Here is a 16,315-nt window from a genome sequence, read left to right as displayed (position 1 = left end):
CTGATTTTGCTGAGCAGAACCCAAAACTTTTTCCCGTGAAAGTTTTTGTGTTACGTGCAGGGAAAAATTTATCCTGCCTGTAATTCGTAAGGATGATGGGACGACGCTGACAACGAGCCTGAATCCCAGGCAAGCTCTGTCAAGTATCACAAGTGTTTACGTACCAGTGTTGGCTAGACTCCTATCGAAATTCAGCAGTCCTGCAAGGGCCTGTTGTAAATTGAAGTAAAATACTGTAGCTGGACTTTTCCATATGTAAGAATCAGTTATGAAAGAGCTCATCCAAAGAGACGCCAGAGCTAGAGGAGACTAATCTTTCCAGAGTGCTTTTGTAAGTAAAGAAATTGAGATTTGTGTCTAACTTGTAATTTCATCAATTAATTCTAGGCTTCCACATATAGTTTTTCTGCCCTTTTTCAAATCATTCTGGGAACAGCACCCCCTTCCTTCTCAACAACACAAAGAAGAGCTTTTTCTTGACCAGTTGCCTCCTAAAATTTTAACAATTTTTTATTTTACACAAGTTGCTCAACACTGCGAAGGGTAGAGAAGTATTACAAGTTTGTTTAAATTTGCTAAATTTCGTTGCTTTGTTTTTATTCACTTTCTTCCTTTTTTCCTCCTCAACACTTATTTAATGTAAATGATTATGGGGTCAGCTGTCTTTCTGCTTCAGTGTTTGAATTCCTTTGCATCTCTTCTTATGCAATTTTAGAAGTGTCAAAGACAGGAAAACGTTGCAAATGTAACTTTGTACTTTTAATAATTTGAAAAACGAGCAATGTTTACATAGGAAAGAAACTACAGGAGCTTGCATTGTTCATTTAGTGTTGGTTGAAGTTGAGGAATACCATATGAAATGGAATATTTTTGGTGTACTTGCAGAGCATCGGTTATGACTAGACCTGTGTAAATCCTAAGTCAAAACAATATAATGTTCAAAAGCGGGTTTTTCCCCTCACCCACTTCAGTTTTGATCCATGAACATGAATTTTGTAGGCAATTTTTCTAACAGCAGAACTTTTCTTGGCATTTTATTAATTTTTCCACCCTTTCTACTTGTCAACCAGACTTTTAGAGGCGGCTTTTCAAAGCAAATTTTCAAATATGGGGGAAAGTTATCTATTGTTCCTTCTTTTTCTTTTTTGAAATGGTTGAATCAGGCACGTAGGTTCAGCTGCGTAGTCTGGTTTCACTTGGTTGCAGAGAGGGACGTCGGGACTGACTGTACTATGCTCTCACTGAAACTTTTGACGTTGCAAGTGTGGCACTCTTGAAGCCTGATTACTTCTGTGTCGGAGCTGAGGTGGTCTTTAGATTCTTTGTTGTCTAGTAATGGTGGAGTGGTTGTGCTGCTGTGATTTTCTCAATGGAGTTTCCGTAGTGTGCGTTGGCCATTTATTGTCATGCAACACGTACAAACAATGTTTTAGAAAACTCTCTGACATCGTTTGAAGTTGACTAATAGTTTCATTGGTCTCATGAGATGGACAGACAGTTTGAATTAGTCTAATTTTCTTAAACAACAGTGTTGAAAAGATACCGTTTAGGCTAAAACTGATCATGTCTTTTGCTTTATTGTTGTTCTTCCCTCGAAATTCCTTTGGTTATTCTGTGAATTCACTAGTTAGTCAGAATTGCTATCTGAAAGGGAAATGAAACAAGAATGGTTTTTTTGGGTCATTTATATCCAGTTAATTCCTTATAAGAATATTATTCAACTGTTAAGGTTACAGATTTTTGAGGGATGAGTGAAGTCTGCTGGGAAAAATAAGGGTTTTCATATCTACAAAGTCTTACTGTTCTGATCAGAGACCAGCATCTCCTGACTGTACTGCTGCAGTCTAGAACTCTGCTCATGTTAACTCACGGTTGCAAAAATGCCTTTATAGGCTGACAGACATATGATAGTGATGTGTGTTTCCCTCACTTGCCATTCCAGGTTCAGAATGCATTTTTCAGTTCTTAAAACTTAAGTTTTAACTTTTCTTAAGTTCTTTTCTTGGCATATTAGAAGAATTCTTCACTTGCAGTGATTCATATCAGTATCACTGCATTTAACCAGTGCTTGACTGAACTATTTTATCCTCGCTGAGGTAGGTGGTGACTCAATTATGTTGTCTTGCATTCTCATTTGCCACAAATGTAGATGAGGCATTTTCAGTGTTCACATTAAATTGGAGGAGTTTGTTGTGTAAACCGACTACAGGCAGAGTCTGCGTAGCTTGTGCTCTGGCTTTGTGTTTTACAGTGGGATAGGATGTGTAAACATCATTCCAGATGCTCATCCAAATAAGAAGAGCATGGATCCTGTACAGATCTGCCATTGCCACCTCCGACTTGGGGTGTTTATGAGTTGGTGTGTTTAGCACGTGGTGTGGCCGGGGAGATTGGAATGATGACCACTGGTAGCATAAACTGGACAAAACCAGGCTGTCTTCAAAAGCTTTGGCCTATTAGATGAAGATTAACATGATCTTTGATAATTCAGCAGCTTGCACAAATTTCTTCATCACTGTAATGCTCAGTATGATTGTTTTGAAATAACTGGCTGTCCCAAAAACGTCCCTTCTCTTTCCTTTACCTTTCCTCTAATGCTACTACACTGTTGCCATTTGAGACAGTATTTGTGAAGCTTTCCCTCTTCGTTACCGGACAGAAGGTCTTCAGAAGCTTTTTAGCTAGAGTGCACCTCTGAGCATCCGTGTCGTGGCCATCTAAGTGCTATGTCATTTAAGGAAGTGGCTGGCAAAATAAGCCAGCTTTGGACAGCTTCAGTTTCTGTTTGTTCCATTTTGCATTATTGATGTTGTTGTGCAATCTTATGAACATAATGCAGATACAGGCCTCGGGTAGGTCAAGCAAAGCAAATCACTGAGACGCTTCTAGTGAAATTTCAACTAGTCATGGTGGAGCCGAAACTGAAGGTGAGGGAGGAAAACAGAAAGGAAAGGGAAGGATAGGCAGAAACAAGATACTATTGGTGCCAAGACTTCCAGCTAATCCGTATTTGTTGTGCCTGTTTAGCAATGCTTGAGGAATGAAAATTTACCGAGAAAAATATGAAAAGATTTATCTGCAAAAGGATCATTTGGGAGCTAATACTTCCTTCAGTCCGAGCCTGAGCAGGAGGGTGTTTGGGTATTGCAGTAGTGAGCACAGCTGAAGTGCTCAGTGCTTCTACAGCAGGAAAGCAAAACTAATTGGTCTGCAGATATCTGCAACGATGACACTCCTGCATGGCATGTGGAATCCCGCTGTGCATGCAGGGAATGGAGATGGGAGACATATGCCCTTGTAAACACAAAAATAGCATGCATAGAAATTTATTTTAATAAATGATCTCTGCAAGTTTCCTGTTGTTCTTTGTGCCATCTTTTTCTTATTATTGCTATTCAAAGATGTTTTTAGTGCTGCTCCTCTTTCTAACCTTGGGTTTTTTCAAACAGATGTTTTTGAAGTGCTTTGTTTGTGTTCCATTGAGTGCATGCAGGAAATCTGTTGTGTGTTTTTTTTTTTTCCCTCGTCTTTATATGAACAGCCATGAATGAAAAGCGTTTCCTAGAATTTACCGTTTTATCAGCTGCACACAATTTTCTTTTCACGATTTTTAGTACAAACTTTGCATTGTTTTATTTCTACCTGCTAATGTATTTTGTAGTACAATGAACAAGCCATCAATTTCAAATTTTTCTTTTTCCCCAAGAGGTCATTTCCCAATCATGCTTTCCAAATTTGGCTAATTGCACTTTTGACCCATCAGGCTGCTGAAAATATGTATTTCATAGAATCTTGAGGTTTTTCTGTAACACTTGCAACTGGTAATTTGTACCAGCTGGAGCAGCCGTTCTGACTCCTTTTTGATGGCTTGGTAAAGGAGAGATGAGTTGTCGCAATTAAGCAAGGAGGTAAGATTCTACCAAGCAAAAGTGCATGATATATTCTTAGGACGGACTTCTTATAATGTTTGCGTAGCCTTTTTGAGTTCATCTCTAAATAGGACATGTAGTTTTGGAGAAGTGAGCACGGCTCAGAAGTTCACTTTCACCTGAACTTATTTAACCATCAGTGCTTCCGTGGCCAGGTTGTGGTTTTGGGGTGAGTCCAGTTCCTGTGCATATTAGCGAACATACAGGATTGAAAGGCTAGTGGATCTATTAGCCAGGCTGGCAATTAAAGCAGACAAGGAAGGAGTCTGCAGTGCAAAGTCCAAACTACCAGGGTATCAATAAAGACCACCATGTGAACTATTCCGAATCATTTGCATCCCTGAAAAACATGGCTAGGACCCTATTGGAACTATTTCTTTGTTACAGTTTGTGACTTGGCAACCTCCAGCTTTCATTTTGTAATTGCGTGTTCTTGCCGTTTCTCTCCAAAGACTGTCGTCCTCCTGGTAGCACCCAGGTTGTTAAAAATGCCTGGCTTGCCAAATACCTAGCTCAATACTTTCATCATGTGCAGCTAAAAGTTGGCAACGGCCTTGATTTTCCAGCCTTTAGCAAAAGACAAGGGAATATTTACTGCTGACTTTGGGAATGCTTCCCTCAAAATAAAGATAATTAAGGGTAGAAGAATGGGCTTGTTTTGTAGAAGTATAGACTGGCCAATTTGTAGCCACCAAGAGGGAAATGATTTTGCAGCTTAATGCAAACTTTGTGGGCTTTAGGAGAACAACAGCTTGCTTTTAACAATGTTTGTTAAAAAGAGTAAATTGTATATTGAAAAAGGCATGTTGAGTATCTGAGCTAACAAATGCATGCATTAGTATTACTGGAGAAGCGTGGTGAACTCCTGAACTTTCAGAGCGATTTCTTCAGGCTACAAAAAGTGCATAGCAGAGCTTTGGTAAGTAAAGTTTTAGTTACTGACTCAGCTCATTTTTCAGATTTTTAGACCAGCGAATCAGCTGCATAAATAATGTCAATCAATTAGCTCTGTAATATGTTAAGTATGTTGTCCTGAATGGAAATCAGAGGCAGAAAAGTGAGGAGCCACATCTTAAATGTGTCTAAAAGCCTCAGTGCCTGGGTATCCAAAGTCTACCAAGGAAGGGTATAAGCCTTTAAACATAAAGGAAATGGTTGAAGTTTTTAACTAGAAATCTGAGTGTTTGCCATTTATGCCAATTTAGAATAAAACAAAATCTGAAGCGTTTTATCAATGAGTTACCTCTGATCACAGCAAAAATTAAAGTTAGCAGCTGTGTAAAATCTATCGTTCATGAGACAATGCTTTATAAATCCAGATTTATATGTAGCATAAAATCTTTGGCTAGTATCAGCTGGCCTGTCTCTAGTGGAGTCAGTGATGAAGACTCCAGGAGCATGCAGCTGTCTTAGGGATCTAGAGGAACATGGAGGTCTGTTAGAGTAAGAAGTAGTTTGCCAAACACAAACCCAGCAAGGAATGTTGAGGTCAGAGGGGAATTTGCCATTGATCTGTGCCTCTCTCTCATCATAGCTGATGGGTATAAGTGAGATGTAGTCTTTGTCTAGATCTCAGGAGGTGCTGATGGCTGAAGGTGGACTGAAATGAAGCAGCCTGGGAACTACTTCTCCTGCCATTGCTTACCAGTCGTTTCTGAAGACCAGGCAGGGACATACTCCTGCCTGAACTTCACATTGCATGTTGACTCTGATCTGCGCTTGCTAGCTGCCCTGTGGATTCCTAAAAGCTGCTCTGGAACGTAATTGATTTTAGGAACTGGAAAGAATTAGATAGTTGCAAACCTTCTGCCCGTGGATATTTTAATGGTAACAGATGGGGGAGAACTAAGGTTACAATGAAATATTTTGAAATTATCTATTGAGCTTCTCCCTGGTCTCTGCAGTGAGCGTTAAGTAAAGAGTCCTCATGGAGCTCTGACATTCAGATCTGCACAAAGCAATCTGCTAGCATCATTTGGAGGAGTGACCTTATTCAAGGACGCAGAAATGTGAAAATTGTGGTTTCAAAGAAAAAAATTCCTTCTGTATAAAACAAAAGGGAATGTGTCATTGGATGCATCGACACTAAACTGACAGTATGTGTTAGTTGCCTCAAATGCAAATTTAGATGGTTCATTTCAGATACCTATTTTTAAAGATGCAAATGAAAAATTGTTAGATTTGTGGCTGATGTGTTATAACTGAGGTAGTTTTTTGTAAAAGGCACCAGCGATTTGGAAAGGCTTAATTCCAGGAGACTTGATTTGCTGTCTTTGGATCTCATTTTCAGCAAATTTAGTGATCCTATGGTTTCCTAAAAAAACTAATTCACACTAGCATCCCAAAAAGAAGTAGTCCGCCAAAAGGAACACTTACTTTGGGAAACACCAGTTAGAAGATGGCTAGTTGTGAAAACAGAATATAGCAGCCTTTCTCTCCCACATCTGAAATTTACCCTCATTCAGCTCTTACTTTATTCAGTGGAAAGAGTTATCTCACCTCATCTTAGCCATCTGAAAGCACAGTGGCTGCCTAAGCTCATCTTTTAGCTCGTTTCTGTCCTTAGTGCAGGAAGCAAGGCACATCAAAAAGGCAGTGCACCATTTTTGAGGAAATACATGACAGGCAGCTTGTGAAGGTGACTCATCCTGGCTGTCCACCTCTAGTTACTTCCATGAGCATCAGTGTGCCTGATTTCTATAAACATTTAGTGCTACGTGAGGTGGTTGACTTGAATGAAAAAGACCTATGACCAACACCTCTAATGACCTCATCATCAAAGACTCTGACATCAAAATTTAGCCGACATTCAGGCTTTTTACTGCTTAGATTTTCTGACTCAGTTCCCAAAGTTCCGACCCCGAGATTGAGGAGGGTGTTTGCACATCAGAAGAGAGTACGCCCTTTAGAAGTTTTCAGTGGCAGGAGATGGAAACAAGGGTGATTCAAAGGACTTGGTGCTGAGGAATTACTTGGGCTGTTGTTTTATTGAAAATCTTCCAGGAAGCCAAAGTTTGCTAATGTTTTAGGCACATGACTGCCCTTCCTGTAATAGGCATAGAGTCATTTATGACTGCGAAGTGAAAATATAAACTATATATGATTTCACTTATGGTCAAAAGCTTATTTGACTTAAGGTGGATTGAAACAAGCCATTCACTGTCCTGCCAAGGCTGCTGAACTGACCATTGTTGCCTTTTCATGCTTCTAAAGAATACAAAATCAATTGAGTACTTAATTATTTTTTTTTATTTTTTTATTCAAAGGAAGAAGGATATTTCAGGAAACATGAGGAAGGCAAAACAATTACTTGGGAAATTGCTTGTAATTTCTTCTGATGAAAAATGCCAGTGTAGCAATGCTCTGTGTTCCAGTGATTGCTCCTTGCACACGTTTTATTTCTTCTTCTGGATGTTGTCACTTGCATTTTTCTGTACAAAAGCCATGACAGAAGATAACTATCCAGCCTAATACAAATCCATTGGATCACAGGCTACCAGTTACTTTATTTTTGGTTGTGTTTTGAGGATTACTGCTGGAGCTGGCTTTCTAGGTTGTGTCTTTTCCTCAGTGGTTCGCACATGCTGTATATGCAGAGCTTTAGACTGAGATGTGGCAGACTGTGGGATGAATCATACCTGCTGACTGTTGTGAAAAGACATGGTGAGCTCCTGGATGACTTTCTGTGCGTGCTGTACCCCTCCCACCAACCCACTATTGGAATGGAGCATCAAAGGGTCAGCTGTGCAAACTGTGGAGGCATCTGTCCCCCCAGATGACTGAAGCTACTGAACACGTGCGTTATGCCGCATAACCGCGTGCAGTCTGCTCTGGATACTTCTGGGCGGCGTTAAATATCCTGTGCATCTGCGTTGCAGTTTCTTTACACCCTAGCAGGTAGTCGAATTCTTTCACGGAGCGTCTGACAGACCTTCTATGCACTCGCTGCTTAGCTGGTCTGCACATGCTCTCTAACTCTGATATGTCCCAGGAATATCAAATTTATTGAGTTTGTACATTATAGTGAGACAGCAGATGCACACCTATTTCTGCGTAGCAATTCTTGAATAGAAATGTAGTTCCCTGCACAGTGAACATCTGTTTCTCAAACTTATTCATTAATTTCCTACCAGTGATGGTGGTGGTTTCCCAGAGAAGGGTAAAGAACGTGCAGTAGATCAGAAGGCACGGTTTTGTCTTTCAGTTCACTGTGTGTAAACTGAAGCTGGCATTTATGCAACCAGGTCTACTGCTGAGTATTATTTTGCTAATTTCTAAAGCTTGTTGTTATTTTATTTATTTATTTTGTATTTGTTTTTTTTTTTTTTTTAATATTTTGGGTTTTGTTTTTTTTTTCACTGGCAATCAAAAGAATATTATCACAAATGAGTTGTCTTTGAAATCATTCTCTTGGGTTTTCATTACATAAAGGTAATTTGACTAACAAAAGCCACGTAAACACAGACTGATAGCAGAAGGTGCCTCTTATTCACGCCCTCAGAGTCAGAGTGACAAGGATTTGCTGAAGCTGGAAGTGTTCCTCACTAATTCTAATGACATTCTTTTTGTCTGCAGAAAACTCATGAAGGACTTTATTGTAACTGGGATCAATCTCATTGTGTGCCAGGTTTTGCTTGTGATGAATAGGATCGTGAATAGTGTCCTGTACTGAAGATACTACTGGCAATATTTTGGGGAAGATTTTGCATATTTAAGCATTAATCATGGCAAGATTATTAGAAATGGTTTCTTATATAAATGTAGCAGCTTGCTTTCTTATCCAATATGCATTTGCAACACCTTTTACAAGTACGTCCACTTCCATTGAAAGTTGGTGACATTTGAGACTGAATGAAATGCCTGAACAACACAAAGTTACTTAACAAGAATAGAGAGAGTCCATGAGAGCAAACCTGATTTCGTAGAATCACAGAATTGTTCGGATTGGAAGGGACCTTAAAGATCATCTAATTTCAACCCTCCTGCCATGGGCAGGGACACCTTCCTCTAGATCAGGTTGCTCAGAGACTCATCCAACCTGGCCTTGAACACTTCCAGGGATGGGGCACCCACAACTTCTCAGGGCAATGTGGTCCAGTGCCTCACCACCCTCAGAAGGAAGAATTTCTTCCTTATATCAATCTAAATCTGCCCTCTTTCAGTTCAAAGCCATTGCCCCATGTCCTATCGCTACACACCCTTGTCAACAGTCCCTCTCCAACTTTCCTGTACGCCCCTTTCAGGTACTGGAAGGCTGCTAAGATCACCCTGGAGCCTTCTCTTCTCCAGGCTGAACAAGCCCAACTCTCTTAGCCTGTCTTCATAGGAGAGGTGCTCCAGCCCTGGGATCGTCTTTGTGGCCCTTCTCTGGACCCGCTCCAACAGCTCCATGTCCTTCTTATGTTGGTGGCCCCATTGCTAAATGCAGTACTGCAGATGGGGTTTCACAAGAGCAGAGTAGAGGGGCAGAATCACCTCCCTCGATCTGACCATACTTCTTTTGATGCAGCCCAGGATATGGTTGGCTTTCTGGGCTGCCAGCGCACATCGTTGGTTGGCTCATGTTGAGATTCTTATCAAGCAACATCCCCAAGTCCAACTCCTCAGGGCTGCTCTCAATCCATTCTCTGCCCAGCCTTCCCTTCCAACACTCCAGTCATAGGATTCATCCCACCGCATCTCCGTGATGCCAATAAGATCATAACTCTGTAGGCGCGCAGAGTTATTTATTCCCCATGCTACATGCATTTGCATAGAGTCATTTAAGTTGGGCCCCTGATGAAGCTGACTTCCTGGCCGGAGTGACTGGAATCCTTTTCTGCTGCTCTCCAGGTGCTCTCAGCTTGTCTTGGGCAAGCCCGATATTATCCCCCTCCCTCTTCAAGTCTAGTTTAAAGCCCTGTCAATGAGTGCTGCTAGCTCATGAGCAACCTTTTCCCCCTTTGAGAAAGGTGCATTCCATCTAGCACCAGCAAGCCTGGTGCCATGTAGGCCATCCCATTATTGAAAAACCCAAAATTGTGGTGGTGATGCCAGCCACGGAGTCATGTATTAATAGACTGGACATGTCTGTTTCTTCCAGTGCTGCTGCCCACAGCTGGAAGGAGAGAGGAAAAGATAACCTGTGCCCCAGATCCCCTTACCGACCGTTCCAGGGCCCTGAAGTCTCTCTTGATGGCCTTGGACTACACGTTGTGGCTTCATCCCCACCCACATGGAAGAGCAGTAATGGGTAATAGTCTGAGGGCCGTACCAGGCTGGGAAGTTTCCTAGCGATGTCCTTAACCGGGGCTCCAGGGAGGCAACAGACTTGCCTCCATTCACTGCTCTCCCTTGAGCTGCTGCCTTCAGCCTGGTTGGGAGGAGGATACAGAATCTCTTTAATCTTGTTTTTTTTTTTTTATGGCTGCTCTTGTTTCTGCCTCAGGCTGGGCACAGCACCACGCCACCAGTCTCTCTCTTTCTCTCAGACTCCCGACGCTCCATAGCCTTTCCCTTCCTCTGGCAGCGCTGCCGCCGCACCGAGCAGCCCGTCCCCGGCCACACGGCGCAAAGGAAACTTTGACATGTTTTAGAAGTTGATTCCAAAGCTTAAGAAACTTGAGAAACAGCAAGAAGAGATTCTCTCCTGGGATATGAAACCAGCATTCAGGATATGAAACGTGGTGTTTTGTTGCTACATACACCTATTTTTGTCAGGCATCCGTGAAATTCAGTTCTCTGTACAAAACTTTCTTGTACCATATGCTCTTGGTACATCAGTAAAACCTGGTACATCAGTAAAACGTGGTACATCAGTAAAACTCCCAAAAAGGAGTTGAGAAGGGATGTTCCCATGTATAGCTGTAGCTGCGGAATGATGTAGCATTGTGATTAAAAAGTTTTCTCTGTTTGTGTGTATGAACTACATACACCTTTGAAAGGAAGCAAGAATGACACATCTCTTCTGGGGTTATTGCAGCAGGCAGGCAGTAACTCGTTTTAGCTGGCTGTCACTATTAGTGAGGGTGGGCGAAGTTCTAATGTTGCTCAAATCTCAAGATTTTGTTGAGCTTTTTTGTTGAGTTTTTGTTGCTCGAGTTTTTCAGAACATTTTCATATTTTGCAGAAAGGTAAATCAAAAGCCTTTTTTTGGTGTGGACCACGTCTACCTTCCACTCCTCCTCCTCTTCCTCAGATGGAAGACAGGAAACTTTGAATGATTTCTTCCAACCTGTATCCGTGGCAAACTTTTGAACTCACAACCCAGGCAAATAATCCACTCATGAGAATTTTCTGGTGTAGGGTGCAAGTCCTTTCTCCCACCAAGCCGTTCTGTAGGACTGACCTATCAAAGATGATTCCCTCAGGCTATCACCTGAGTTCTGGGATCTCCAATTTCGATATGTATTAAAAAGGACCAGGTGGCAGTCACTTCAGCCCAGGGTTCCCTTTTCTGGTGAGGGCCTTTGCTACGTGGGCAGTGCCCAGTTTTGATAAGAAATTCCACATTCCGATTCATTTCTTAATGAAACTTGTATTGGACTTAGCAGAGGCTCGTGAATAGCTTTTGATCTCAAAAAATTAGTGACGATTGATGGAAGAACATTGTCTCGAGAGTACTTAACCAGCTCCAGCAGTGCTGCTTTCAATAGCTTGCCCTCTTTTCCTGGCTATAATAAAAAATGTATCTGCTTTCTACAAACCTCACCTGTCAGGTAGTAGGCTATTGTGGTTGAAAAAACATATTCATCAGGTTCCGCTGTCAATATCAAACTGTTTAGCTGTTAACAGTAGAACAGGGATAAATATTCTATCCTTGCTAATCTGTAATGATATTAAAAACTTATTTTATTTTTGTGCATTCAAAGTAGTTTTTTCCTCAGCCAGCCAATGGTCTGAGAACGATTCTCGGAGGAGGAGATTGAGTTGTGCTGTTGAAAACGTGTGATGAGCCACGGTCATAAAGCTTTGAAAATAACCGCAGAGACCGGCTGCGCAGCTTTGCAGGCTTTACACTAGTTGAAGGAACTTGCCCCAAGTATTCAGACGATACGTGTGCTTTGCATGGTAATCGAAGCTGACTGGTACCCAGACTGCAGTGGTGTTAATCTTCTCTGCAGTGATATGTAATGCTATTTAAAAAAAAAAAAAAAAAAAAAATCGACAGCATAAAAGCAAGCCCTCTAGCTAAGGAGATAAATATTTGTATACGGCTACTGTTTTATTTATGACAGAGGAGAACGCTCGGAGCGGGTACTCAGAAATTCCACATTTCAAGAACACGCTGAAAACAGCTTCACTTTTTCCCATTACACAGTTTGGATCTAGAGTGGCTTTGGGTCTTTGAGCTGTGTAACTTCCATGGACTGAGTTCAGTTGCCCAGTTTCTAATCATTTGCTTTCTACCTCCCTGAATCTCGTGATAGCTGGTACTTCAGAGAAACATTAAAAAGCGCGGGAGCAGGGATGTGGAAGCGCATACACTTTGGATAACCTCTCCCCTTCACCAAGGACCCAAGCCACTGGCTCCACACAAACGTATTGCTCTGCTGAATGAACTCAGTGGGGTTATTTGCAGACTTTTTCAGGGGATTTTCTGGTGGGTGCATCCAGGTGTTGCCCTTGGAAGGGCAGTGTGGGATGCCGTGTTCTGGAAGTGGTGTACACCCTTTTCCAAGATTTTACACGCGCTTGAGCTCCTTGTGGGGTCAGAATTTCAAATACATAGCATTGCTCAGGACTAGGCTTTTCCTTTGGGTAGTTACGAGATTATTCCAAGGACTAAAATGTGAAATAACCATGTAGAACAAAAATTCTCAGGCTTTTTCCCTAATATTTGGCACACGTTGATAGAGTATTTGCAGACTGGAGGAATAGGTTCCCTTGGAAATCTCATGAAGAAAGGCATTAGCTGTATCTTAATATAATTAAACAACTAGATTTAGAGCTTATATTGTGTGACCAACCAGTTCTTTCTAACTGTAGTGTTGATGACTGTAATCTGAGAATTTGTGACTGACCTACAGCCTGGCATACTTGTGGCACGCGCCATGGTATTAAGAGGGCTTAATACTAGAAATGGTTAACACCTCCCTCTTAGCCTGGGATCTCCTTATGCACAGGAATTGGCTGCTTCTCTGTGGGCTTCAAGGGAACTAGGTCTGGTAGATCCATGCAAATTTTTAGTTCTGAACTTGAATGAAAAAATAAAAAAATAAAAAAAAGAAATAGTGAAAATTTAGAGTTTGATCAGTCTGTAATGAACTTTTTGGAACAGAAGAAAACATGTTTTGGTTTGAAAAGTGTTTTGTTCATACAAACCAGACATTTACAATAAAAGCAAAGTAAATGATGAACTGGGTTCCTTAAATTGATTATGATAATTATATCAGTATGTTTCGTTAGTCAGTAGCCTGACAGACTCAGCATTTTCCTGTGAAAATACGTGCGACCGAATCCTGCTCCCCTGCTGCAACGACTAGCCTGTGGGGTAACGATAGGCTGTCAGCATCCTGCCCTCTGCTTCCATTGCTTTAATACAAACTCCTAAAAATATAAAGCATGTTAAAAGTTTGTTGTAATGTTTTTATTTCAGTCAGAATGGTTTGACGAGTTTGATTGAAGTCTGGAATGACTTCAGCCACCCTGAAACAGAATTTCTCAGCTAATAAATTTGCCTGGATGCCCTTCAGCGGGACAGCCTGGCCTTAACTTTATGATTGCATTTAGGACTATTTTGAAAAAATAGAGATACATGGAATGCATTAAAGACAAACTATCACCAGGCTCTTATTTAGTAAAGTTAACTGGCAGCAGCTGCTGCGACTCAATGAATCAGAAATAGTTATAGATAATGGATGGTAAGACAAAGACAATGTAATTTTTTTTCATCTGAGAGCGGCTGATCGCGTGACAAGGTTTTATTATAACAACTGTGCTTCTGCTTTTCCGAATGATTGATGCACGCAGGACTCTGCATAACCTGCTTCGATGATGAATGTTGGTGCCACGAAGCAACCGTTACTCACTGTGCTATTATTGAACATGAATTTTGAATGACTTGTGGCATAGAGCTGCCAGGTACCTAAATCAATGAAATAAAAGTCAGGAAGAGCCAAAGATAATGTTCCTCCTGCAATATTAACTCCTGTGGCTTTGTATACAGTGTTTCTGGTAGCTAGTTAAGGGGTCACATCTCTGGACTCCACATGCGTGGGATGAAGGAAGGAGAAGACATATGAACTATTTGGATGTGAAAGGTGTTTTGTTTTTTTCTCTTCCTCCTCTCCTGCATTGACAAGAAAAGCTGGGAATGGGTAGAAGGGATCGGTGGTTTGGCTCTAGGGAGGAGGTGAATTCATCTTCCATGTGTGCTGCCCGAGGCTGGAATCAACCTGAGAGGTGAGGGAGCATCTTTCCTAGCTCTGCTCATCAAACACAACGTGTTGCTGCTCACACCTGGTGGTGCAGTTGCATGGAAGAGGGGTTTGGGAGCACGGAGCCGTGTTTCTTCTTCCATGGGGCTTCAGCTGGGTTCCAGGATGAGAGGGAAACATGCTGGTATAGTTGAATACTCTCCACCTGGCTTACAGAGATGAGAAGAGTTGTGTTCAGTGTGTTTGTACATCACTGACCTTCCCATCTCCACTCTCACATCAGGAATGAAGTATTGAATGATACTTTTGTTTTTCGACCACCTACAAGCAGAAGCATTAATCCTCACGGAGGCGGAGGGTGCACCTCTTGCTCAAGATTCTTTGTGAAGCTAAACGTGTGTGTCAGCAATACCACTGTCAGTAAGGATGGCGTTCATGTGACCGAGCCAGAGCAACAATCGATACTTTTTTATGATTTTTGTTCTCTGCAGCCTCACTGTTTATGCGAGGAAAGAAAGGGGAAGGAAACCCAGCTGGAAAGAGCTGCTGGTGCAGTGCCCGTGGGCAGACCACCTGCCTCTCAGCTCTGCCGTGAAATACAGCCCCGGAGAGACCTGGTTTCTCTGCAAGCGCGGATGCCACAGGGGCATGGTGATAGCAAGGGAATACAGATACTCATTTCATCTTAAGAACTTCGTGTACATGTCTACAGCAGGAGGTTGGGCGCCCACTGCAGTTAATAAAGCGAGAGCGGGCACCTCTGTTGGGCTCTAGCTCTGAATGACCTTGTGGAAAAGGTCATTGTTCTCCATGGACTGTAGAAAAAGCTGAGGAAGGGTAGTCTCCTAAGTAGAAGAAAAATTTTAGATGACATGACTACTCCTCTCCATGTTTGCATCTTGAACAGGACGAATTAACAACTTGTGATTTCTGCTACACTATCAAATGTGTATTTGAATGTTTATTTAACAGCCTTTTAACAAGGGTGAGGACAGTCACAAAAATGTTTTAACATGTCAAATCTTTATTCCATTGCTCTTTTAAAGGAATGATAATTTTCTTCTTCTAATTGTAAGCATGTATATTCTTGGATTGTTTACAATATTTAGATTTTACTCTCTACTTTTACATTTTCTTCTCCTCCTTCCCTTTTTTGTTTTTCTAATTTGCCACAGAAAGTACAGTGAAGGGAGAGGAAAAGACAAAAGAAAATTGCAGAAACATATTAATTTTCTTTGACACAGGAGATATTTTCTGCACAAATTTTTGTTTTCAGAATGTCTGTTCCCCTCCAATAATAATAATAGCAACAACCTGATAAAAAAACTTCTGAGAGTTCTATTTAATGTAGATGGGATAGTCTAAAGATGACCTCTTGATCTAATGAAAATCATAGCATTTCCTAACCTGGTATAGTATTTCTGCAATAGTATTTCTAAATATAATCTAATAGACATTTGTACACCAGTCATCATAAACAGCTGACATTTATCAGCAAACACTACTCAAGAATTTACTTCCTTTCTTATGGCTGGAATGAAACTGCCGTCTCTTAGTTCCTGTGTTAAATTCCAAATGTTTTCTATTTTAACTTATTTCAGTATGAGTAGGGGACAGTCATAACTCGCTGACTTACTTGAGCCCAAATATAATGTGATGTTTGCCTGACATCACTGCGACTGATCTTTGAAAAGTGATTTTTGTTGATTTCTTATATATGGTTTAAAGAACCTTGTAGACTTCCAGAAGTTTTCACCTGCCAATCATGTATGCTAGGTCTCGTGCAGGATCCAGTCCTGAACTGATGCTCACTGGCAAACTAATTTCTCTTTGTACTAATCAGATTTCTGTTTTCCTTTTCTCTAGATTGCGGTCTTTGGTAAAGCAGTTAGAGAGAGGGGAAGCTTCAGTTGTAGACCTAAAGAAGAATTTGGAATATGCTGCAACTGTTCTTGAGTCAGTATACATTGACGAAACTAGGTGAGTTAGCTACAGACATCAGCACATATCTAGTACTTACAACATAAA

General features: G+C 41.2%; 1 protein-coding gene across 1 annotated transcript in view; it reads left to right on the top strand.

Moving 5' to 3' along the window:
* Positions 1–16,315, top strand: part of PDE1C (phosphodiesterase 1C) — a 274,905-nt gene that overhangs the window by 179,054 nt on the left and 79,536 nt on the right. The window contains exon 3 of the mRNA XM_086614381.1: positions 16,154–16,267. The gene's annotated coding sequence lies outside the window, so the exon portion shown is untranslated. The remainder of the gene's footprint in view (positions 1–16,153; positions 16,268–16,315) is intronic.

The sequence above is a fragment of the Tauraco erythrolophus genome, chromosome 7, assembly GCF_009769465.1.
Source record: "Tauraco erythrolophus isolate bTauEry1 chromosome 7, bTauEry1.pri, whole genome shotgun sequence".
In the NCBI taxonomy this organism is placed as follows: Eukaryota; Metazoa; Chordata; class Aves; order Musophagiformes; family Musophagidae; genus Tauraco; species Tauraco erythrolophus.
The sequence above is the reverse complement of the archived record's forward strand: the minus strand, read 5'-3'. Positions and strand labels throughout refer to the sequence as shown.